The sequence below is a fragment of the Schistocerca americana genome, chromosome 3 (genome assembly GCF_021461395.2).
Source record: "Schistocerca americana isolate TAMUIC-IGC-003095 chromosome 3, iqSchAmer2.1, whole genome shotgun sequence".
NCBI lineage: Eukaryota > Metazoa > Arthropoda > Insecta > Orthoptera > Acrididae > Schistocerca > Schistocerca americana.
The window spans coordinates 187,153,828-187,181,696 of NC_060121.1; positions in this window are offsets into that span (position 1 = coordinate 187,153,828).

Consider the following 27,869-nt stretch of genomic DNA (forward strand, 5'->3'; position numbering starts at 1 on the left):
TCGTTAACGCTCCGCTTTTTACGCATCTTTTGACAAAATTCAATAGAATACACTAACTGTAATTCTCACGTTATTAGGTTTACAATAAAGGGAAAGACAAGCTGTCTGCAGCTCGTGCAGGAACCAAACGGTAGCTGTAAGAGTCGAAGAGCATGAATGGATGACAGTAGGTGAGAAGTGAATGATACAGGGTTGCAGCTTAGCCTCCATGTACATAAATCAAGCAGCAAAAAAAAAGAAATTCTTCAAAGAAATAAAATTCAACAAGGAAGAAATAAAAACTTTGAATTAGGACACAAAGGAATTAATGACATTAGCAGACAGTTGGCACTGATTTAAATAATTGGGGAAAGTTGATAATTTATGTGCGGCCATTTGTCTCCTGCTGACCAGGCGGTTGCGCTGAGCAGAAAGCCATCTGGACAAAGTGGTCATTGCAGCTACCTGGACTGCCTTAGCACGCGTCCCGACAGATAATGTTACTTAAACATCGATAGTTGACACATCTGGTATTATCGATGATATCCAAAATCTGTCGTAGTATCGGTTCTATATCGATTGTTTTGGGCAGGTATTAGAAATGAAAAATAGCTTTCTAACAATTTTTATTGCTTAAAATACGGCAATACAAGATATACAAATTTTGTTGTAGATAAAGTAAGGTATTTAAGTTCTTTGTCCTTTAGTGTGTTGTTTAAAATACAACGTTTAAAGCTTTTCTTTCTTCTCCTTTAGTCTGTTGCGTTTTCATATAATTATTAATTCTGTATTGGAGAAAACCGTTTCTACGGGAACTGAAGTCGCTGAACACCACAAAAGTTTTAAATTACACCCAACATGCTATTAGATTTTGCACAATATTCTAATACACAAATATGCTTCTCTGTTACAGGTTTTTCAAAATATTGATGTAGGCCAACCATGGACTCTCTGCATGGTGTAACGACATCGACGTTACGCTGTTGCTAATTGCGCAAAAAAGTAGATCATCCGATTTCAAACTGGTAGACTATCTCCAGACGTATTAGCACTGCTCTTGGACGCTCCTGTTTCAGGTATTATCCTTGTAGTTTATGCGATGATAGCAGTATACTCTTTCCGAAGTACTTGTGCAGCGTTTTCTGCCTCTTGGAATGTCCTGAATCAAGTTTTTTAAAGCTAGGATCTAATAATGTCACAAGCATATTAACAGTCAGTGTGTTAAATGGTTTCACTCTTTCATTGGCTAATTTAATCAAGGTATCCAGAACACCTCGTCCTTCATTAGCTATTAAAGTGCTTTACTAGTTTGAAAACTTTACAGCAACATCTCGTATAAGAGGTATAATTGAGGAAGCACTGATGTATGATTCCCCTGAGATTGTTGTTGTTGTTACTTCGAAACGTTTAAGAAGATCTATTATCTCGTGTGTAGCTAAGTAATTTTCTGCTCTGAGGATAGACAGTGCTTTAGAACTTTCATTGATCGTAATCTCAAGCTCACTTGGTGCTTCCAAAATTCTTTTGAGCGTGTGGCATGAGTTGTTCTATCGAGTCGGCACCTCTTGTAGCAGTCTCAGTTCTTTTTTGGTTGCTCTTTTGAACATTGTGCAGTTTGTCACTGGCTAGTGTAGAGTCGTGAAAGAAATTCGCTAATGGCCTTTGTTTTCAATAAAATTTTGCAAAATATTTCTGCTTCGAAACAATCTTGTACTGTTAATTTGATGCAGTGGGCAAAACAGGGTGAACGTGGAATCCTTGAAATTTTGGCATCTCTTTCGTAACTGCAGCGTTCTCTGTAACCTCTACTACCGTCTTATTACGGATATTGTTTTCTAGTAAGATTAGATTGATGACCTGAAAAATGTAATGTTAAAGTAATCTGCCAGTATGTCCGAAATTTTGCATAATATTGTCAAAAAATTGCTTTTTTTCAACGACTTGTTGTCTGAAAAATTACTTACATAGATAAAAAAATAATTCTCATAAAATTGGGAGAATACACTTATTACCGATGTAACGTTGAGCTTCAGCGTCTTAGAAGTATGGGGAAAGCAGGAAGAGGAAGAGGAAGAAGAAGAAGAGGAAGGTCACTATAAGGAATAGGGACGGGAGAGGGGAAGTGTTTACTGGTCTGCCATGCAATGCTGCTATCTTAGGTGCGGATGCTTGCTGATGAACTGCAGCAGATACGGTATAAAGAGCACATGCGAATAGCAAGATTGAAACTGTCTTGAAGAGATCAAGGGTGGCTTCACCATTCATTATGTTTTTTTCCTCAGTTGAGTTGACGTTCAGTATAAAATAAAAGGATCATCACTCTACTGCAGTGCTACAGCTGCTACATCGCTGAGATAGGCAGCACTTGTCATCCTAGTGCATTCGGCATAAAGTGTGTAGCTTGTAGAAGTTTTGTTGGGGGTTTCTTCTTTCGTCGGGGGAAGCGCACGGAGCGCTATATATAAAGAGCGATGATGAAGGATAAGAAAAGGTGCGGCGAGAGACAGCAGCGCTGGCAACTTCATCCAACATACCGACGTATTCCAATAATACACCCGCGCCGCTCGAAGTTTGCACTTGACAAACCTGACAGATAGCGTTTCGTCAGCTTCGCTGTAGTGGAGATACAACAGCTGCCATTACACAATAGCTGAGATTTTTCCATTACCACTGGAAGGTTCCGATTTCGTTACTAAGACCTATATTTACAACTTGCTATGATTAGTCGTTTTTGGTAAATATATGCATTAGGCCTAATACTGACGCTGTTTTATAAGCACCGAGAGTTATAATTCTGTTCCGATTGGCTAACACAATGGAAGCACTTCCGCATCAATCGCCAGAAAAGCACGTTGTTTATATACTCGGAAGACAGCAACTCAGTAATTGTAATGCCACTGCCATCTGATTTTGCTATGCCGTATTAATTTCGGTTCAGACGGTGCTCGGGTTCGCGTTCGTTTCTCACTTGCTAGTCTGCTATCGCACAAACTCTCAAGTCAAAACTTTGGGCGTGGAAGTAACAATGCTTTGAGAAAGCGCATTATAGAGACAGCTATGTCCAAATGTGTTGCTTATTTGTAGTAGTGAATAAGAAAATATATTAAGCCTTTTGTAATGCAATTATTCAATGATTTGTTAAGGCTGGCAGTATCCGTAAACAGAACACAAATGACACGACGGCTTCAGATTTCTGCGGACAAGAGGGGGGAGGGTGAATGGGGTTGGGGAGGGGAGGTGTGAAACTGCCGAGAAATACCTTACAAGTTTCGACCACTTGACTTACACCGACATATAACGATCACAAGAGTGAAACGAAACTCAGCGTGGCATTAACGATTTAGAGGAAGAAACATTTAAAAAATGTTAGTTACAAGTGCATAGATTCTGCGTTGTGATGACCTGAAGTTTAGTCACTTAAGAAATATGGGTGAAACTAATTTTTCGTCTATAGTGAAGTAAAGTGATCGTATGGCATTTATTGAGCGGGATATTCCCTTCGGGGTTCGGCCGCCGTATTGCAGATCTTTTTACTTGACACCACTTCGGCAACTTGCGTGTCAATGAAACTGATCGACACACAACAGCCAGTCCCCTGCCGGGAATCGAACCCGGGCCCCCTTGCGTGGTAAGCGGTAACACTACCCCTGCGGTCCGGAGGCGGACTTTCGTCTGTAATAAAGTGGCAAGTCAATGGTAGAATTCCTTCATTCGCGTTGCATTCCCACAAGTCCGTTGTAACACTAAAAATTTTACATTTTGTAAGGACTTCCTATAATTTATTTTTAAACTCTTTCTACAGTTTTGAGATGAGTAAACACTTAAGTGTGGCTTTATCTGGCAACTCATATCTGCTGTTTCAGGCATAAACAAATTTTTCAAACCTTGATGGTCGGAAGTTCTTTACGGCAGCATATCGATAGCAATCATTCATGCATAAAGAGATCAAGTTCTTTTTCTAATTTCGAAGTGGCATCGTACAACTGACTCCTGTTTTTATAGAGCTTCTCGATTCTTTTGATTGCACATCTAGCACTTGATCTAGCTTGCAAGTTGATCCCTCCTCTTTTAGTTCTATTACTAATTCTTGGTTCCTAGTTTTTCACCATGCTTTCTTTTCAGTGGTCTCTATAAATTAGTCCTATTCCCTGGTCAAGTTTATACTCTTAATGCAAATGGTACACTTTACAAAGTGACTGTTATCTCCCATGCCCCCCTTCTTTGTTACAAAATTCCACACAGATGATTGATTTTTACGGTTCATTTTCGAAACAATAACAAAAAAACTATTTACGCACTCTTACATAAACAAAATAATCTTGGAAGCGAGGAATGTCCTCAGCCAATAGAGACTATCGGTGGCGTGCGAAAAGCACTGATTGTTTCATGTCGCCACCATTCGGAACACTTCTTCGCTCCTGTGCTCTTTGTCTCTCTGCTGCCAACGACAGCGATTCAACAGTTGTAACACTATAGTTGCGTGATGAAGAATAATCCTGTTGTTGTGTGGCGTTTAAACAACGAATTGAGTGACGAAGAAGCCATTGTTGGCACATTGATGTCACCTCCTACGTAGAGCTAAAAGCTTCAGATGCAGGATTCTTCCTCGTGACGCTCGAAAAATTATTAATCAGGTTGCAGAATGATGTAATGAAAAAAATGGAAAAAATAAAAATAATGGTGAGCTTATTCACCCGTTGCACAAGTTTCAAACAAGGGGTTTCAGCATTAATGGGCATGAGCTTAAGAAATATCTACAAGATTTGGAGTTTTGCGAAAACATTCCTGGACGTTCACAGTCAATTCTTGCCAAGAAGAGATTGGTTTTGTCTCACATCCATTGAAACATTCACATTTCGCCCGAATTACTTATGAATATGCACTGCAACACTGTGGAAGCAGATAGCATGAAAATACAGCTGTATATTATAATTATTGTGTCCAGCCACCAAAAAATAAAAAGAACTTGATATTCTATGGGTTGTGCTTTTGCTATATTCAGTTTTGCGGGATATGGTGTGTCCTTGAAAGAACAAGCTCCACTAATTGCCCACAACATGGGTAACCAACATATGAATAGTATTTGAGGGGATCAGAAGTAAAGTGATATAAGTGCAATTCAGGTATTTTTTGAGATAAATGGCTTTGAAGTTCACCTGGTTATGAGAAAATCACTTTCGATGGCACACCTTTGTAACTTCACAGAGATATACTCTAGAATCTAGGTGTTCTGCAGACAAAAGATGACACAAGTTCATACCACCATTCTGGGTGAACAAAGGGCCTAAAACACTTATATTATTTTGATATGGAAAAGGTTTAGCGGAAAAATAATACAGGTGCACGTGAACACATTAATAATTTTATTACGCAGTAACTATTACACTTTTGAACATTTTAAATAACGTAGGGTAACATTTTAGTAGTCCAGAATGTCAATAGAAACACAAGAGTTTCATTCCTATTGCGTTTTTCAATAAGACCAAAATCTTGATCACATTCGTTGAATGTGTGCCCATGTTCTAAGAATTTGTGATGGACAGTTTCAATATGTGTGTGAGAAACGATATGTATCCAGTATTTGACAATACTTACATTGAGATTTTGTCCAGAACAACAATCTGAATAAGCTATGATGTGCTTAACGTCAAAGATTTTATAAGTATCAAAAAATAAGAACCGATTCCCTGTGAACCTCTGTGAGCAGTGCTTTCATCCCACATATACATATTGGCCTTGCCAGATACTACGTTGTGAGTGCCAACATTATAAGTCCACAATTGACGAAAATAATACGCTTTGTTAGCAGAAAGGCGTGGACATGGCAAAGTTTTCTGTAAATCAAAACACATCACCACAACATTATTCTGGTTTGATACTCTGTCAGATTTCTTTTCTTGCCGTGCACGTTCGGCCTTGAGGTGATGGAGCATCTGTTTTTGCTGCACTTCTTTTGCTTCATCACTATTTGGGTCACAGCTACGTAATAAATTGTTATGCTTGTCACATTTATTGCATGTATCAGTACTAGGACGGTGAAAACCCAAACTAAAACAAGTGCTGAAAACATGCCGGTATGTCCATTCCCTTACGGGGTCTTCATTTCTTTCCACACACAGATTTCTGTAAATTTGGTTCATTATAGAAATATTGAGGCTTTCAGGGAGGTATTTTTTGTTAGGGTTCTGAATCTTGCTGTAATGTGAGATGTAAGCGAGAAATGATGGAATATGTTCTTCAACACCCTGTAGTTTTTTAGCAGCAGGTATTTTGTTTGACGGTGCATTTACTGGACATGACTCTACTGAAGCGAACATTTGATATATCAAATGTCTTTAGAAGAAACTCTTTACAAATGCGTACACCATTAAGTTTTATAACACTACTAAGTTTCCTTTTTGTGGCTTTCCCCTTCTTCACTTTGGTTCTTTCGGTTCAACACAGCCTCCAAGAAAAACAGTTTGTAAATTCCATGAGCCAAGTACCCAATATGCAGTAAATAGCTCTTCACGATTTCTCTCTGAAAAATTGCTGTTACATTGATATCGACACTTGTGATTGAATGGTGTTACACATTTGGCTTGATGTTATATTCCTCTGTGTCCAACATAGGACTTCCCAGCATTTAGCATCCGTTTTGCGACCTCACCCCTACGGTTAGTTGGATTTCGTAAGCGTTTTCTTCCCCTTCTATTAGAATCCTCATCAGTTGGTGAAGTATCATTAGCAGAAAATGAGGTTTCTTCTGACACAGAAGGTTCTGCTGACAAAATACTTCTAGAATGCACAATATCTGAAGATTGAGATGATGCTGATTTTACTAGTGATTCATCATCACTAACACTATGATCATATTCCGATGGCCTGAAGTCGCTATCATCGGCAGATAGATGCGAAGGATCTGTGATGGACTCATCTTGAATAAAACAAACACCATTGCGTCATTTTCATATACTATTTAATTACACAATAACTCATGTAATATGACAATTTAGCGTACATCACAAGCTGATAAAACTATCACTACTTTCTAGGAAAAGTATGATTTTCCGTATAACCACACACTTTTTCAGGACAAGTACGCGTTACCTGCATTGGATACGCAGATGTACACAGCACATCACGAAACATTGTCCAAAATCGAATCATAACCTCACACATTACCACACAAAACAAACTTGAATCATTGTACCGATATTCCTACATATTCGCAATCTATTTACCAAATAAGTTCACTCTATAAGACACTAACTTCGTATATTAAATCAACAATAACTCACCTTGGTTCATTATGGCAAATAAATGCACGAACAGGGACAGGGAGCAACACAACGAACGTAAACAATGCACTTTTACTACTTTTTCTTGGAGCCAAAACCTCAGGGCCGAAGTAGTACATGTATTCGTACACCACAGTGCAGTTCTGAACGGAGTGTTACGTATAATACACAATACCTCACAACAGAATTAGTCTTCTAGAACACGTATATGCACTATCTCATTTTCTTCAAAAATTTCCCCTATATCATTTTGCTTCTAACCCCCTCACTTCTGCTTCTGCAAAAGCAGAAGTGACGCAGGGGCAATAGGATTGCGTCAGCCGTTTTATATTTTCGAATCACCTTACACATTAACATGTACAACTGAAAACACTTGTAAGTACTATGGGGACTCAGAAACAGAAGACGACAGTAGCAGGTGTGTTTAATTAATAACGACAATAAATGTATTTATTTATTATGCATTATACAGCACAATCAGAAACACTGAACAAATCTTTAAAGTGTCATTTTTTCCTCTACTAACTGCGTTGCATTACAACAGCCTATTTCCTTGCCACAAGTAAGGAAGCTCACACGTTTGAGGATGAAAATAAGTAAAATGCGCATTCACGAATCCATGTTATTTACTTGTGTAGCTTCTACCGCAAGCATCTGATCGGTACGAGATACGCACGACCGGGAGTTGTCATCACTGGAAGACAAACAAGAAAGTTCCCTCTTTCACGACCCCTTCCCCACAGAGACCAATCTACGAGGGCAGTTCAATAAGTAATGCAACACATTTTTTTTCTCGGCCAATTTTGGTTGAAAAAACCTGAAATTTCTTGTGGAATATTTTCAAACATTCCCGCTTCGTCTCGTATAGTTTCATTGACTTCCGACAGGTGGCAGCGCTGTACGGAGCTGCTAAAATGGCGTCTGTAACGGATGTGCGTTGCAAACAACGGGCAGTGATCGAGTTTCTTTTGGCGGAAAACCAGGGCATCTCAGATATTCATAGGCGCTTGCAGAATGTCTACGGTGGTCTGGCAGTGGACAAAAGCACGGTGAGTCGTTGGGCAAAGCGTGTGTCATCATCGCCGCAAGGTCAAGCAAGACTGTCTGATCTCCCGCGTGCGGGCCGCCCATGCACAGCTGTGACTCCTGCAATGGCGGAGCGTGCGAACACACTCGTTCGAGATGATCGACGGATCACCATCAAACAACTCAGTGCTCAACTTGACATCTCTGTTGGTAGTGCTGTACAACTGTTCACCAGTTGGGATATTCAAAGGTTTGTTCCCGCTGGGTCCCTCGTTGTCTAACCGAACACCATAAAGAGCAAAGGAGAACCATCTGTGCGGAATTGCTTGCTCGTCATGTGGCTGAGGGTGACAATTTCTTGTCAAAGATTGTTGCAGGCGATGAAACATGGGTTCATCACTTCGGACCTGAAACAAAACAGCAATCAATGGAGTGGCGCCACACCCACTCCCCTACCAAGAAAAAGTTTAAAGCCATACCCTCAGCCGGTAAAGTCATGGTTACAGTCTTCTGGGACGCTGAAGGGGTTATTCTGTTCGATGTCCTTCCCCATGGTCAAACGATCAACTCTGAAGTGTATTGTGCTACTCTTCAGAAATTGAAGAAACGACTTCAGCGTGTTCGTAGGCACAAAAATCTGAACGAACTTCTCCTTCTTCATGACAACGCAAGACCTCACACAAGTCTTCGCACCCGAGAGGAGCTCACAAAACTTCAGTGGACTGTTCTTCCTCATGCACCCTACAGCCCCGATCTCGCACCGTCGGATTTCCATATGTTTGGCCCAATGAAGGACGCAATCCGTGGGAGGCACTACGTGGATGATGTAGAAGTTATTGATGCAGTACGACGTTGGCTCCGACATCGACCAGTGGAATGGTACCGTGCAGGCATTCAGGCCCTCATTTCAAGGTGGCGTAAGGCCGTAGCATTGAATGGAGATTACGTTGAAAAATAGTGTTGTGTAGCTAAAAGATTGGGGAATAACCTAGTGTATTTCAATGCTGAATAAAACAACCCCTGTCTCAGAAAAAAATGTGTTGCATTACTTATTGAACTGCCCTCGTATTAACAAATGGTTCAAATGGCTCTGAGCACCATGAGACTAAACTTCTGAGGCCATCAGTTCCCTAGAACTTAGAACTACTTAAACCTAACTAACCTAAGGACATCACACACATCCTTGCCCGAGGCAGGATTCGAACCTGCGACCGTAGCGGTCACGCGGTTTCAGACTGTAGCGCCTAGAACAGCTCGGCCACCCCGGCCGGCAATCTATTAACAATATAGTTCATAAACAACTTAGACTGGCTAAGGCTCCACCATATATGTTGCTGATTAAATACCTCCATACAATGTACTTTCCCTCTGCACTCCAAACGCCATGGAGATAATAGGAACTGACAATTTTTCAGGCGCCAACTCCAAGAGGATTACATTATGAACGATAAGACTGTCGATAGTTAAACCATACTACCGATAGTTACGATAGTGCAGATACTACCGATTAATCGATAGTTTATCGATGTTTAAATAACACTACCAACAGACCGAAATTCTCAACTTATCCACGCACTACTAATGTAGTGCCCCTTGCCCATTACCATTATTTCATTACTCGCGGCATTTCACCGATTACCTTAGAGTTATAGCGTGGTGTGCGTCCTCACTGAAGGGATCATAGGCCGTTCTCACGTTAACTGCATAGCAGGAGACCTAGGATCGAATCCCAGGCACAAATTTTCAGCTTTCCCTATTGATTCAAATCAATGTTCACTGGCAGCTGATGTTATTAACTTCTTTCTGGCAGTGTCTGTTCTTTCACACATGTCTCAAAGAGTAGAGACCAAATTTATATTTAAGGTGAGGACAGCCAAAGATCAGCTCTGCAGACGCAGGCCATGCTCGAAGCGTTACAGGAATCAGCGAAATGCCGCGAGTAATAAAGATAATGGGCAAGGGGCACCATATCAGTAGTGTGTGAATAAGTTGAGAATTTGCGTCTGACGGGAGGCGCGCGAGGGTAGTGGTAATAATACTTGGTTTATGGGGCGCACAACTGCGTGGTTTTCAGCGCCTGTACACATTCCCAATCTTTCCACTGTCCAGTCTCACCACTTTCCCGAATGATGAGGACAACACGAACACAAAGTCCCCGGGTGGAGTAAATCCCCGATCCAGCCGAGAATCGAACCTAGGACTCTGTGATCCAGAGGCAACAGCGCTAGCCACTAGACCACGAGCTGCGATGACCACTGGCCACTGGCCATGTGCGAAAGAATAGACATATACACAGGGTGTTCGGAAATTCCCATTACAAAACACTTGTAGAAGAGAGTGAATAGATAATATTTTGAACTGGAAGCCATTCCCGGAAAAGTACCGTTTCCTTGCTACAACCATTTTAAAACTTTTTCTTAACGCGACCCCTTGTGCAGGTAATTGATTAGGTGTGACCCAGTACGTCGCTTGTATTACACTTCCACTCATTAATAGCCGAGGAAATTACTCGTTGAGGGTTCTCTTCAACATAATACGACCTCTCCCAATTCGTGTATGCAGCATCTCCACGGAGCACCAAAATCATGCCTGCTGACGGTGAAAGTACCCCTTCTCGAAGCCGTTGCGTAATTGTGGCGAAAAGGGTATGCGATGGTGTCGGACATTGTGGAGGAAGATCTAGCGAAAGACGACGAGAAGCTCTTTCATTACTGCGAGCTTCGCCATTCAGAAAGATCATGTCGTCGTATTCTGCAAACGTGTACTCAACCAGTTTTTTCTAACACTCACTGGCGCATGAATGAGGCTCGAACCAAGTCATAGAGGTAAGATAGACGTCAAGCGAAATCAGCTGATCCGACGTAGCTCCCTCCTCAGCATGACTACCCTGTTGCATACCTAACCAGCAAATATGTTTTCAAACGGATGTAGCACTTACGGTACGTTTCCGAACGTGGTTCCTGTTCAAAATATTATGTACTCATTCCCCTCTACAAGCCCTCGAAGTATGCGACGGGAATTTCCGAACACCCTGTATAATTAAGGCGAGGACAGCCAACGATTACTTCAGTGTCGATGCATACGACGCCCGAACTCTTACGGGAATCAGCGAAATGCCTCGAGTAATTAGTATAAAGGCGAAGGGGCACTACTTTATCAGTGTGAGGACAAGCTGAGAATTTGGGTCAGATAGTAGGCTTGCTAGGGTAGTTCGTGCAAGTGCGATGACTCTTATGTTTGGATGGCGCAGTGGTCACAGCGTCTCTCTACTGAGCAAAAGATCTGGTTTCGAATTCTGGTCCAAAACAAATTTTCAACTTTCCCCATTGATATAAATCAATGTCCATTGGCAGCTAATGTCATTAATACTTTCGTATCTTGATTCATAGGGGCTGCTGCATCAAAATGGTGCCCGTTCTTTCAGATATGTTCGAAAGCACAGACACTAAATATATAAAAACTCTGAGGTCTGCCGATGATGTAGTAACTATGTCAGAGCTGATAAAGGACATGGGAAATCATCTGAATGTAATGTATCTTATTTTGATACTATAGTTTTGTATCCCGCCTGGTAGGCAGCGCGTGGGTCTGCTCCTGTAAACTGAAGGGTAGGCCGAACGTATGAAGCTAGGAGGAACAGATGAGGTAGAACACTTGGTACTGCAATTAGGTTACAACTCTTTTACTTAACTTTGCGTACTGATGAGCACGTAGGTGCGAATCCGTTCATCCATCAAATCTAACAGCGGTTAGAAGTCACAAAGGCAAAATCTGTAGTGGCTCGCCCACTATGAAATAGAAACAATGTTGCTTGGTCGTCTCCTCGGAATCAAAATGGGCAGAATCCGGAGTGGCGCTCGTAGAGCTCCACAGCGCCGGCTAGAGAGCACTGTCGTCGGTGTCGGTGTCGTGGTGCCAACGTAGCAGAGCCCACCTACGTTGTGGCATCGTAGCTATCGATACCACATATAGAGTGCTCAAATTAAATCACGTGATGCAGATGGACTTTTATTTACGGAATTAGACAGTAAAAGTAATAGACGAGCTTTGCTATTTTGGCAGCAATGTAAAATATAGACGGGCAGTATCAAGAAAGATTTTGAAAAGGGAAATTTGTTAACGTCAGAAAGTCTTTTTTGAAAGTATTTGTCTGAGTGTAGCCTGTTATGGATGTGGAATGTGGACAATAAACACTACAGGAAAGAGGAGGATAGAAGCTTTTGAAATGCGATGTTACGAGAGAATGCCGAAGATTATATAGCTAGATTGCGTAATTACAACTACATCCACGCAGATACTTCACGGTGCATGGCGGTGGGTACCTTGTATCACTCACTACGAGGTGCATTCAAGTTCTAAGGCCTCCGATTTTTTTTCTAATTAACTACTCACCCGAAATCGATGAAACTGACGTTACGTAATCGCCCTGCAGACGTACACATTTTTCACAACGCTGACGCCATGATTCCATGGCAGCGGCGAAGGCTTCTTTAGGAGTTTGTTTTGACCACTGGAAAATCGCTGAGGCAATAGGAGCACGGCTGGTGAATGTGCGGCCACGGAGAGTGTCTTTCATTGTTGGAAAAAGCCAAAAGTTACTAGGAGCCAGGTCAGGTGAGTAGGGAACATGAGGAATCACTTCAAAGTTGTTATCGCGAAGAAACTATTGCGTAACGGTAGCTCGATGTGCGGGTGCGTTGTCTTGGTGAAACAGCACACGCGCAGCCCTTCCCGGACGTTTTTGTTGCAGTGCAGGCAGGAATTTGTTCTTCAAAACATTTTCGTAGGTTGCACCTGTCATCGCAGTGCCCTTTGGAACGCAATGGGTAAGGATTGCGACCTCGCTGTCCCAGAACATGGACACCATCATTTTTTCAGTACTGGCGGTTACCCGAAATTTTTTTCGTGGCGCTGAATCTGTGTGCTTCCATTGAGCTGAATGGCGCTTTGTTTCTGGATTGAAAAATGGCATCCACGTCTCATCCATTGTCACAACCGACGAAAAGAAAGTTCTATTCATGCTGTTCTTGCGCGTCAACATTGCTTGGCAACATGCCACACGGGCAGCCATGTGGTCGTCCGTCAGCATTCGTGGCACCCACCTGGATGACACTTTTGGCATTTTCAGGTCGTCATGCAGGATTGTGTGCACAGAACCTACAGAAATGCCAACTCTTGAGGCGATCTGTTCAACAGTCATTCGGCGATCCCCCAAAACAATTCTCTCCACTTTCTCGATCATGTCGTCAGAGCGGCTTGTGCGAGCCCGAGGTTGTTTCGGTTTGTTGTCACACGATGTTCTGCCTTCATTAAACTGTCGCACCCATGAACGCATTTTCGACACATCCATAATTCCATCACCACATGTCTCCTTCAACTGTCGATGAATTTCATTTGGTTTTACACCACGCAAATTCAGAAAACGAATGCTTGCACGCTGTTCAAGTAAGGAAAACGTCGCCATTTTAAGTATTTAAAACAGTTCTCATTCTCGCCGCTGGCGGTAAAATTCCATCTGCCGTACGGTGCTGCCATGTCTGGGACGTATTGACAATGAGCGCGGCCTCATTTTAAAACAATGCGCATGTTTCTATCTCTTTCCAGGCCGGAGAAAAAAAATCGACGGCCTTAGAACTTGAATGCACCTCGTACAAGTCAGTTCCTTTCCTGTTCCACTCTCAGACAGAGAGAAGGAAAAATGAATGTCCATATGCCTCCGTATGAGCCCTAATTTCTCATATCTTATCTTCGTGGTAAGACTGTCGCATTCCCTCCAGGAACTCCCATTTGACTTCATGAAGCATTTCTGTAATACTTGCGTGCTGACTCAACCTACCGGCGACAAATTTAACAGCGCGCCTCTGAATTTCTTCGACGTCTTCCTTTAATCCGACCCGATGAGGATCCCGAACATAGAGCGGTACTCAAGGATCCGTCGCGCTAGCGTTCTATACGCCGTCTCCTTTACAGACGAACCACACTTTCGCAAAAATTCTACCAATAAATCTAAGTCGAGCATTCGCCTTCCCTACAGCCAACATGACGCGCTAGTTCCATTTCATATCGCTTTGCAACGTTACTCCTAGATATTTAATCGACGTGACTCTGCGAAACAGCACGTTTGTAATGCTGTATTCGAACGATACAGGTTAGTTTTTCCTACGCATCCGCATTAGCTTCCATTTTGCTACATTTAGGACAAGCTGCCGTTCATCAAACCACCGTTCTCCTCCTGCAGCCTCTTAACGACGACACCTTCCCGCACACCGCAACGTCATCAACAGACAGTCGTAAACTGCTGATCCACCCCATCCATCGGATCATTTGCATATACAGGGTGTCTCTCCTAAGAATCTTCAGGCGCATTTTCTCTTGTGTTTCTGCAGATATTTGCCATTTCGTTCTTACAGTATGTACCCCGGTGCCAGCCCAAACAAATAGAGCTTATCATGTCTTTCATGCGACGCCCAGCGTCGATGACAATCGCTGTCTTGTTTCCTGTTATAAACAAAATGATTTTTCAAGCGAAATTTACGTCCCCAATCGATATAGCTGTCCGTAATTAGTCTAGAGTGATATTCCTTTTATAGATATGTATTAACAGAAGCAGTAAAACACGAAGAACAACCTGTTACTCCAGCAGAGGCTGAACAGCACCGCTTCAAGGCCGTAGCAGTTAGAGAGGGCCAAGGCAGTGATATTGCTGTTGGAGAGTGCTGGTTATTCTTTGTGTTTTACTGTCCCCATTAATACCTATAGTAATACGAATGTCATCTAGAATAATTCCAGACCGCTGTGTCGAATGAGTACATAAAATTCCCCTTGAAAACAAACCTACCTTTCCGTCGACATAGAGCGTCGTATGAAGGACGTGATGAGCCGTATTTGCTTTGACTGAGTCCAGCTGCACATTTCAAGAACGAAATTGCAAATATTTCCCATAAAACCAAAGAAGATGCGTCTGATGACTAATAGGAGAGATTCCTGATATAGCGAGTAAGAGTGGTCTTCCTTGGTGCACTCTTGACGATACCCTTGCCTCTGTCGAACATTCACCATCAACGACGCCGTAATGTTTTTTTTTTTTTTAAGTCTTCGAACCACTCACATATCTGGGAACCTAAACTGTGTGCTCGAACCTTCGTTAACTGTCTGCAGTGGGGCACCGTGTCAAATGCTTTCCAGAGTATTGAACCTGCCTGTTGCGCTCCATCTGTGGTTTGTAGAATATCATGTGAGAAATGGGCAAGCTGAGTCTCGCACGAGCTACACGTCTTAATTTTGTGCTGATTTGTGGTCATAAGAAATTTATTATATTCGAACTCAGTATGTATTTAAGAATTCTGCAGCAAATCGATGTTATGGATATTGGTCTGTAATTGTGTGGCTCCGTTCTTTTACCCTTATTTACAGGAATCACCTGCCCTTTTTCCCAGTCGCTTGGGACTGTGGTGGGAGAGAGATTCTCTATAAATTCCATCTACGTGAGTGCCCAGTGCCGCGGAGTACTCTCTGTAAAACCAAAATGGAATTCCATCCAGACCTGCCGACTTACTTAGTTTCAATTTTTTCAGTTGCTTCTCTACTCCGGGGATTTCTATTAATACGCCCTACATGCGGGACTACGTCCGAGAGCCAAACAACGATATGTTTTTAGGATCCTCCAGCGTGAATGATTTCTTTAACGTGAAATTTAAAACATCAGCTTTCGTTTTGTTGTCTTTTATCGCCCCCCCCCCCCCCCCAGACTGGTCAATGAGTCACAGAGGCTTTTCGACCGCTCAGTGATTTTGACCATAATTTTCTAGGGTTATCGGTAAGATCAGTCGCTAATGTACGACGGGTTAAGTTGTTATATGCTTCATGCATTGATCTTCTTAAGAACGCACGTATTTCTAAAAATTTTTGCCTGTAGATATCTGTGTGTTCTTTTTGGAACCGAGAGTGTAACAATATCTGTTCCCTCAGAATTTTCCGCGGCGTGGCGCTTTATACACTCCTGGAAATTGAAATAAGAACACCGTGAATTCATTGTCCCAGGAAGGGGAAACTTTATTGACACATTCCTGGGGTCAGATACATCACATGATCACACTGACAGAACCATAGGCACATAGACACAGGCAACAGAGCATGCACAATGTCGGCACTAGTACAGTGTATATCCACCTTTCGCAGCAATGCAGGCTGCTATTCTCCCATGGAGACGATCGTAGAGATGCTGGATGTAGTCCTGTGGAACGGCTTGCCATGCCATTTCCACCTGGCGCCTCAGTTGGACCAGCGTTCGTGCTGGACGTGCAGACCGCGTGAGACGACGCTTCATCCAGTCCCAAACATGCTCAATGGGGGACAGATCCGGAGATCTTGCTGGCCAGGGTAGTTGACGTACACCTTCTAGAGCACGTTGGGTGGCACGGGATACATGCGGACGTGCATTGTCCTGTTGGAACAGCAAGTTCCCTTGCCGGTCTAGGAATGGTAGAACGATGGGTTCGATGACGGTTTGGATGTACCGTGCACTATTCAGTGTCCCCTCGACGATCACCAGTGGTGTACGGCCAGTGTAGGAGATCGCTCCCCACACCATGATGCCGGGTGTTGGCCCTGTGTGCCTCGGTCGTATGCAGTCCTGATTGTGGCGCTCACCTGCACGGCGCCAAACACGCATACGACCATCATTGGCACCAAGGCAGAAGCGACTCTCATCGCTGAAGACGACACGTTTCCATTGGTCCCTCCATTCACGCCTGTCGCGACACCACTGGAGGCGGGCTGCACGATGTTGGGGCGTGAGCGGAAGACGGCCTAACGGTGTGCGGGACCGTAGCCCAGCTTCATGGAGACGGTTGCGAATGGTCCTCGCCGATACCCCAGGAGCAACAGTGTCCCTAATTTGCTGGGAAGTGGCGGTGCGGTCCCCTATGGCACTGCGTAGGATCCTACGTTCTTGGCGTGCATCCGTGCGTCGCTGCGGTCCGGTCCCAGGTCGACCACTGGCGACAACATCGATGTACTGTGGAGACCTCACGCCCCACGTGTTGAGCAATTCGGCGGTACGTCCACCCGGCCTCCCGCATGCCCACTATACGCCCTCGCTCAAAGTCCGTCAACTGCACATACGGTTCACGTCCACGCTGTCGCGGCATGCTACCAGCGTTAAAGACTGCGATGGAGCTCCGTATGCCACGGCAAACTGGCTGACACTGACGGCGGCGGTGCACAAATGCTGCGCAGCTAGCGCCATTCGACGGCCAACACCGCGGTTCCTGCTGTGTCCGCTGTGCCGTGCGTGTGATCATTGCTTGTACAGCCCTCTCACAGTGTCTGGAGCAAGTATGGTGGGTCTGACACACCGGTGTCAATGTGTTCTTTTTTCCATTTCCAGGAGTGTATTTTTGTTACTCCAAATGGAATGATGAGTTTATCCAAAGCGAACATCGTCAGCTGCTATCCCTTATACATTTTATATGTTGTGAGCGCACTGTATTGGCTTTCATTTCACATTTTACCATTCAAGTCCATTATGCATTCGGACGGACTTGGGCAATTCCAGCGGGACAATGCGATATCCCACGCGCCCATAATTGCTACACAGTGGCTGCAGGAACACTCATCTGAGTTTAAACACTTCTTCTGAACCCCAAACTCCCCAGACATGAAGATTATTTAGCATATCTGGGATGCCTTGCAAGGTGCTGTTCAGAAGGGATATCCAACCCCTCATACGTTCAGGATTTATGGATAGCCCTGCAGGATTCATGTTGTCAGTTCCCTCCAGCACTACCTCAGACATTAGTCGAGTCCATGCCACGTCGCGTTGCGGCATTTCTGCGTGCTTGTGTGGGTCCCTACACGATATTAGGGAGGTGTACAAGTTTCTTTGGCTCTTCAGTGTATATGTGATTTTTTTCGTTGTGTTATCTCTCAAGTTTCACATAAATTAAATAATATCACCAGTGATGGGAAAGCAGATTGATAATTAAGTTTAAGAGTGAGTCGAATCGTAGCCTCATACATGTTCGTCTAACGAAACTCGAAAGGTAATCACGTGACCACCATGAACTCTAACGTCCAGCAACTACGATCAGATTTTCTCGGAATTTCCGGAGTAGTGCACATCCTTCCTGCACATTAAGTTGTTTTAATGGCGTACTACAGGCGTATAAAATTTGAAGGAAATCTGTGATCTCACCGCCGTGGCCTCCCATTGTGAGATTAACCGATTCCAAGCCATACCGACACCTCAATCGCTTGCTCGACAGCTTGGAGTAAGTCTATACGTCTTGTAGTTCCTTTTCAAAGGCACTGGTCCAAAACGTCTTCGTCCGCAGCTCGTGGTCGTGCGGTAGCGTTCTCGCTTCCCACGCCCGGGTTCCCGGGTTCGATTCCCGGCGGGGTCAGGGATTTTCTCAGCCTCGTGATGACTGGGTGTAGTGTGCTGTCCTTAGGTTAGTTAGGTTTAAGTAGTTCTAAGTTCTAGGGGACTGATGACCATAGATGTTAAGTCCCATAGTGCTCAGAGCCATTTGAACCATTTGAAAACGTCTTCTGTTACACGTAGAGCATTATCGACACCTCGTATGTATATCACTATCTGAGCTGTATCTGTAAATTTTGTTACTTCATCCAAGGCAACAGAGAAAGCTGTCCAGGCACATAATTGATAATAACACTTATACGTCGTGTCACTGTTTTCTTGCGAAGGCCTACTTCTTGATACCTGTTAACGTTCATGGGACACAAAAGTTCGGCAGAATGAATGAGACAGACTTTTACAAACTCCGCTTCGGAAAACGCTTTCCTTGATCTTACTATTATTAACGCAGTTTCGAAACTTGCTTGCAGAGTAGATGTACTGTGATGCCATTCTGGAAGACTGAAAACAGTACGTTGTACAGTAAAATAGGTACGAATGTAAGACAAGAAACGAAGAGTTTAAGACGTATCAATTATTATGACTTACATTAAAAACCTATTCACGATCCTCATCCATTTTCTTAAACGCACTTAATTTGGCTTCATGTTCTTCACTGTTCAGTACACTAAATTTGTCTGTAAGAAATGAGATGTCGTGTGTTTCAGTCGTGACCTTGCGCTTGTCACCGATGATTTGGCGGCACAGCAAACACTGCCAGCTTTTACCTATTGCTGTATGAGGTGCATTCAAGTTCTAAGGCCCCCGATTTTTTTTCTCCAGACTAAAAAGAGATAGAAACATGCGCATTGTTTTAAAATGAGGCCGCGTTCATTGTCAATACGTCCCAGAGATGGCAGCACCGTACGGCAGATGGAATTTTACCGCCAGCGGCGAGAATGAGAACTGTTTTAAATACTTAAAATGGCGACGTTTTCCTTACTTGAACAGCATGCAATCATTCGTTTTCTGAATTTGCGTGATGTGAAACCAATTGAAATTCATCGACAGTTGAAGGAGACATGTGGTGATGGAATTATGGATGTGTCTAAAATGCGTTCATGGGTGCGACAGTTTAATGAAGGCAGAACATCGTGTGACAACAAACCGAAACAACCTCGGGCTCGCACAAGCCACTCTGACGACATGATCGAGAAAGTGGAGAGAATTGTTTGGGGGTTCGCGAATGACTGTTGAACAGATCGCCTCCAGAGTTGGCATTTCTGTGGGTTCTGTGCACACAATCCTGCATGACGACCTGAATATGCATAAAGTGTCATCCAGGTGGGTGCCACGAATGCTGACGGACGACCACATGGCTGCCCGTGTGGCATGTTGCCAAGCAATGTTGACGCGCAACGACAGCATGAATGGAACTTTCTTTTCGTCGGTTGTGACAATGGATGAGACGTGGCTGCCATTTTTCAATCCAGAAACAAAGCGCCATTCAGCTCAATGGAAGCACACAGATTCAGCGCCACCAAAAAAATTTCGGGTAACCGCCAGTACTGAAAAAATGATGGTGTCCATGTTCTGGGACAGCGAGGGCGTAATCCTTACCCATTGCGTTGCAATGGGCACTACGGTAACAGGTGAATCCTACGAAATAGTTTTGAAAAACAAATTCCTTCCTGCACTGCAACAAAAACGTCCGGGAAGGGCTGCGCGTGTGCTGTTTCACCAAGACAACGCACCCGCACATCGAGCTAACGTTACGCAACAGTTTCTTCGTGATAACAACTTTGAAGTGATTCCTCGTGCTCCCTACTCACCTGACCTGACTCCTAGTGACTTTTGGCTTTTTCCAACAATGAAAGACACTCTCCGCGGCCGCACATTCACCAGCCATGCTGCTATTGCCTCAGCGATTTTCCAGTGGTCAAAACAGACTCCTAAAGAAGCCTTCGCCGCTGCCATGGAATCATGGCGTCAGCGTTGTGAAAAATGTGTACGTCTGCAGGGCGATTACGTAACACCAGTTTCATCGATTTCGGGTGAGTAGTTAATTAGAAAAAAAAAATCGGAGGCCTTAGAACTTGAATGCACCTTGTAAAGAAGAATTGCAGTTCCCCGTCGTGTCTAAATGACTGAAAAGACAGATCTCCCTTTCAGTGGCGGATTTAAGAGACTAACATCGCCCGCAGGACTCTTGCAGCTAGTAAGCATTGCACCGGTGCCCGTTCACTGTAATTCTCGCATCCTCACACTGACGATGCGACACAGAAATTGCTTAGCGATTGCATACTACAGGCTCCCGTCCGTCGTATCTCCAAGGGAGTAATGCGTCCCTCTGGACTATAGTAACTTGTAAACGATGCATCGCTGCCCATTTACTGTAATTCTCGCATCATCACACCGACGATGCGACGAAGAATACTGTTCGGGATTGCATAATTCAGGCTCCCATCCGAAGTATCCCCAAGAGACTAATACCGCCTTCAGGACTCTAGTAGCATGTAACCGGTGCACCGCTGCCGATTTAGTGTTGTCGTCGCATTCTCACACTGACGATGCGGTACAGAAATTGCTTCGCGATTCCATTATACAGGCTCCCTTTCGAAGTACTTCCAAGAGGCTAATACCGCTCTCAGGACTCTAGTAGCCCTTAACCGATGAACCGCTGTCCCTCTATTTTGATCTTCGCATCCTCATACTGAAGATGCGACACCGAAATTGCTTTCCGAATGCGTACTACAGGTTCCCATCCGACGTATCTCCAACAGGCTAATGCATCCCACAAGACTCTAGAATCTAACAGCCAATGCACCACAGCCCATTTACTGTAATCCTCGCACCGTCACTCTGACGATGCGACTCAGAAATTGTTCACGATTGCATACTAAAAGCTCTCTTTCAAATTATCTCCAAGACACTGATACCGCCCTCAGGACACTAGTAGCGTGTAACCGATGCACTTACTGTAATCCTCGCACTCTCCCACAGACGATGCGACACAGAATTTTCTTTGCGATTGAACATTACAGGCTCCTTGCCGACGTCTCTCCAAGAGACTAAAGCCACCCATAGGACTGTAGTAGCTTGTAACCGATGCACCACTGCCAATTCACTGAAATCCTCGCACTCTCACACCGACGATGTAACACATAATTTCTTTGACGATTGCATACTATAGGCTCCCTTTCGAAGCATCTCCTAGTGATTAATAGTGCCCTCGGGACTCTTGCAGGTCGTAACCAATGCACGACTGTCCGTTTACTATAATCCTAGCACCTTAACACTGATGAACCGACAGAGAAATTGCGTCGCGGTTGTATACTACAAGCTTCCTGCCGACGTAAATCCAAGAGAGTAATACTGCCCTCAATACACTACTGGCTTCTAACCAAAAATGGTTCAAATGGCTCTGAGCACTATAGGACTTAACAGCTGTGGTCATCAGTCCCCTAGAACTTAGAACTACTTAAACCTAACTAACCTAAGGACATCACACACAGCCATGCCCGAGGCAGGATTCGAACCTGCGACCGTAGCAGTCGCGCGGTTCCGGACTGCGCGCCTAGAACCGCGAGACCACCGCAGCCGGCGGCTTGTAACCGATGCACTACTTACTCATTCACTGTAATCCTCGTTTCCTCGCTCTGACAATGCAACACAGAAATTGCTTCTCGACTGCTTACTACAGGATCCCTGCCGAAGTATCTCCAAGACACTGATACCACCATCAGGACTCTAGTAGCTTGTAATCGATGCACCGCTGCCCGTTTACTGTAAACCACGCACCCTCACACTGACGATGCGACACAGAAATGGCTTTGCGACTGTATACCAGAGGCTCCCTGCCGACGTATCTCCGAGAGACGAACACCACCCTCAGAAATCTAGTAGCTTGTAACTGTTGCACCGTTGTCCGTTTGCTGTACCCTCGCAGCCTCACGCTGACAATGTGACATAGGAAATGCTTCGCGGTTACATACAGCATGCTCCGTGCCTCTGTACCTCCAAAAGACTAATACCGCCCTGATGGGTCTAGGAGCTTGTAACCGATGCACCTCTGCCTGTTAGTGTAGTCCTCACACCCGCACACTGACGGTGCTACATAGAAATTGCTTTGCAATTGTATACCACGCTCAGCGCTGCATAGGTAAACCGCGCTGCTTCTAGAGTCCTGAAGGCTGTATTAGTCTCTTGGAGACACGTCGGCAGGGAGCCTGTACTATGCAATCACGAAGAAACTTCTGTGTTGCATCGTCAGTGTGATGGTGTGTTGATCACAGTAAGGGGGCAGCGGTTCATAGGCTACGAGCAACGAGACCTTAGTTCGGTATTAATTTGTTGGAGATACGTCGGCAGGGGGCCTATAGTGTGCAATCGCGAACCGATTTCTGTGTCGCTTCGACAGTTTGAGGGTGTCAGGATTACATCAAGAGGTGCAGCGGTGGATGGGTTACAAGCTACTAGAGTCCTGAAGGCGATATTCGTGTCTTGGAAATACGTCGGCAGGGAGCCTGTAGTATTCATTCACGCAGCAATTTCTGTGTCGCATGGACAGTTGAGGGAGCCAGGATCACAATAAAATGGTTCAAATGGCTCTGAGCACTATGGGACTCAACTGCTGTGGTCATAAGTCCCCTAGAACTTAGAACTACTTAAACCTAACTAACCTAAGGACATCACACACATCCATGCCCGAGGCAGGATTCGAACCTGCGACCGTAGCGGTCGTGCGGTTCCAGACTGTAGCGCCTTTAACCGCTCGTGCACTCCGGCCGCCGATCACAATAAAGGGGCAGCGGATCAACGGTTACAAGTGACTAGGGTGCAGAGGGCAGTATTAGTCTCTTGGAGATATATCAGGAGGTAGCCTGTAATATGCAATCGCGAAGCAGTTTCTTTCTCGCATCGTCAGTGTGAGGGTGCAAGTGTCACAGTAAAGGGGAGCGGTTCATCGGTTGGTTGTTGCTAGAGCCCTGAGTCTCTTGGAGATACATCGGCAGCGAGCCTGTAGTATGCAATCGCGACGCAATTTCTGTGTCGAATCTCCCCTGCGGGTCCGGGGGTTAGAATAGGCCTGCCTGTCGTAGATGGCGACTAAAAGTAGTCTCAGATGTTTCGGTCTTTATATGATGGTCCCCTATAGTGTTCGACCTCCATTTTTCGAAATTTTCCCAAAGAGCGAGCCCCTAGTGTCCATCATGCACTGAGACATCTCGCGTCCTTCGTCGACGTGTATCTGCTCTTCCACTCATTCTCCTGCTGTTGGGCGAAGTAACCCTCCTGGGAGCGTTTTCCTCCATCCTCTGTGCAGTATTTCTTTCTGCACTGTCCACGATAATTGACTGCGTAGCTCTTTTGCGTCTGATATCCGGAACGGTAGCCAGTCCATTGTGGTGGGACTGCCATGTACCATGTTGGTTGTATCCCCTGACCACACAGGGATCACCCTGCTATTGCTTCCGCCGTTAACTCCCCATCTATGCCCTGGTGGGGTGGATGGCATCAGGGCAGATGACACACTGCAAAGCGTAGTACGTCATCTCTTGGTGGTGGTCAGACACCAGCAGGTCTAACTTCAATGCTAAGAAACACGACCCCAAATCGTCCCCCCTGGCCACACCATGCTAGGAACGTAAGGCTGAGGATGGCAGCGAAGCTTACTCACCTAGGTACCTCATATGTACGGGAGTTGATTGGAAATCTTTCTTCTCAATGAAACCTCGGCTTTTTGTGGAGCACTAAAGGACAAGTTTGGGGAGGTGGGGGCTTGTCCAAAATGTGGTCAGGGTTGGTCTTGATCAAAACAGCATCCTCTGCCCAGTCAAGGGCACTACTCGCCTGTGATAAGCTGAGGGATGTTTCTGTTTCCAACACGCCCCATAAGAGCTTAAATATGAGCCAGGGTATCATATTTCACAGGGACATTCTTTTGCAGTCTGACGATGAGCTGCGCGCCAATTTAGAGCAGCGAAGATTCTATTTCGTCTGGCCTGTCCACCGGGTCCGAGGGATAATCAGGTGCCACTGGTGCCTTCATCTTGGCCTTCAAGGGTGACACATCGCCCCAGAAGGTCAGGGTGATGGTCTACCACTGTGAGATAAAGCCATATATCCCTCCCCCAATGCAGTGCTTTAAGTGCTGAAAGTTCGGCCATATGTCTTCCTGCTGTACTTCCAGCAGCACCTGTCGGAATTGTGGAGTCCTTCACATCCCAATACTCCTGTTGCACCGCCTCCCAGCTGTGTCAACTGCGGAGAGCACCATTCGACTTGCTCGCCAGACTGCAGGATTCTCCAGAAAGAAAGAAAAATAATGGAATACAAGACCGTGGCCAACTGACCTACACTGAGGCTAAGAGAAAATATGAGAGTCAAGATCCTGTGCATATCACTTCAACCTTTGCCGTCGCTATGACAACAGTACTACCATCTTCCGTTCCGCCACATACAGCTGGAGACCCGTGTCTTCCTCAGCACCTCTCGCCAGGAAGGGATCCCTTGGGTCCTTCCCTTCCCAGGTTCCTACCAGTGACAAAGCTGACACCTGCCAGTGGCTGAAGGAACCACAGATAAATGGTCGTAGGGCTTCTGGTCCTCCTCAGTCCCTGAGACTGAATCAGTGAAGCCCTCTCAGCGAGACAAACCTAAGGAGCAGCGAGAGAAACCTAAAAAGAAAAAGACCCCCAAGAACCAAGGCATTGCGATGGCACCCACACCATCACTACCTACAAGCTCTGTGTCTGAGGATGAGATGGAGATTTTGGCATCCGCTGAGGACCTAGATCTCGCTGGGACCTCAGACGCAATGGATGTCGATTGCACAGATACAAGACCATAGTAACTTGGATTCGATGAACCATTGCCCTTTACTGTGTCCCTCCCACCCTCACATTGACGATGCTAAACAGATATGGCTTCGCGATTGCATACTACAGGCTGCCTGCCCATGTATCTCCAAGAGACCAATAAAGCCATCCGGACATATATCCAGCATACTAATAAAGCTGTGTGGACTATAGCAGATTGTAACCGATGCGCTGTTGCCCCATTTATGTTATCCTCGCGTACTCACAGTGAGGATGCGACACAGAAATTGCTTCGAGATTGAATACGACAGGCACTCTGAAGACGTATCTTTATGAGACTAATATCGCCTTGAGGACTCTAGTACCTTATAGCCGATGACCCACTGCCCGTTTACTGTGGTCTTCGTACCCTCACACTGATGATCCAACACAAAAATTGCTTTGCGATTACATACTTAATGCTCTCTACCGACGTATCTCCAAGAGACTAATACCGCCCTAGGGCTCTAGTAGCTTGTAACAGGTGCACCCCTGTTTCTTTACTGTGATAGAACCATCCTCACATTGACGATGCGACACAGAAATTGATTGGCGATTCCATACTACAGGCTCCCCGGCGACATATCTTCAAGAGACTAACACCGCATTCATGACTCTTGAAGCTTGTAGTCGATGCACAGCTGCCCCTCTATTGTAATACTCGGACTGTCACACTGACGATCGACACAGAAATTACTTTGCGGTTACATACCACAGGCTTTCTGCCGACGTAACTACGGGAGACATTACCACCATCAGGACAATAGTAACTTGTAACCAACTCTAGTAGCTTGTAACCGGTGCACCGCTGCTCCTTTACTGTGATCATCGCACCAGCACACTGACGATGCGGCAAAGAAATTGCTTATGGATTCCATTCTACAGGCTTCCTGCCCACGTATCTAGGAGAGACTTATACCGATCTCAGGACCATAGTATCTCGTAACCGATTCACAGCTTGCCCTTTACTGTTATCCTCCCACCCCCACAATGACGATGCGACACTAAGGTTGTTTCGAGATTGCATTTCGACATGCAATCTGTTGACATATCCTCAACAGACTAATACAGCCCAAAGAACTCTAGTAACTAGTAACCACTGAACCGCAGCCCCTTTACTGTAATTTGTGCACCCGCAACTGACGATTTGACACAGAAATTGCTTCGAGATTGGATACTACAGGATCCCTGCTGACGTACCTCCAGGAGACTAATAAAGCCCACGAGACTCTAGTAGCTAGAAACCGATGACCTGCTGCCTCTTTTCTGTGATCCTCGCTCAATCACACTGACGACACGACACAGAAATTGCATTACGATTTCATACTACAGGCTCCCTACCGACGTAACTCCAAGAGACAATACCACCTTTAGGACTATAGTAGCTTGTAACCGACGAACCGCTGTCCCTTTACTGCGATCGTCGCATCCGCACTCTGACGATGCGACACAGAATTTTCTTCGCAGTTGCATACTACAGTCTCCCTGCCGACGTATCACCAAGAGACTAATGTCGACCACAGAACTCTAGTAACTTTTAACCGATGAACCGATTCCCCTTTACTGTGACAATTGAGCCTCACTCAGACAAAGCGACACAGAAAGTGCTACGTGATTGCATTCTACAAGGTCCCTGCAAACGAATCTGCAAGAGAGTAATAAAGCCCTCATTACTGTAGTAGCTTGTAACCGATGAACCGCTGTCCCCTTACTGTGATCCTCGCACCCCCACACTGAAGATGCGCCACGGAAGTTGCTTCGCGATTGCATGCTATTGGCTCCCCGCCTATGTATCTTATAAAGACTAATATCGCTTTCAGGACTTCAGTAGCTTATAGCCGATGAACTCAGATCCTTTTCTGTAATCCTCACAGTAACGATGCGACACAGAAATCGCTATGCGTTTCCATATTACAGTATACCTGCCGACGTATCCCCAAGACACACACCGTCCTCAGGAGTATAGTAGCTTGTAACCGATGCACTGCTGCCCCATTGCTGTGACGTAGAAGAAACTTTTAACTTATAAACTGCTGCCGCTTTACTGTTCTTCTTTCTTTGATTTCAAGCCATATCTGATCTACACTTGTAATGTTAATTTGGAAGGAAACGAGGATGACTCTTAGGAAGGCGTCAAGTGAAATTTTTTCCGCTTTTTTGAACAGTTATATTTTTCGTTTATTTTTGGAGGATTTAAGGTCTACGGTATTCAATCTTACTATGACAACTATCTGTTTGCTAATCCCAGTGTCTGTTTCGTTGCTCGTTATTACCTCAATATTATTTGTTGCTAAGCGGTCAAATGTGTTTTCACAAACGGTTAACATTCGCGCGGACTCATGAACTACGTGCTCGAAATAAATTTCA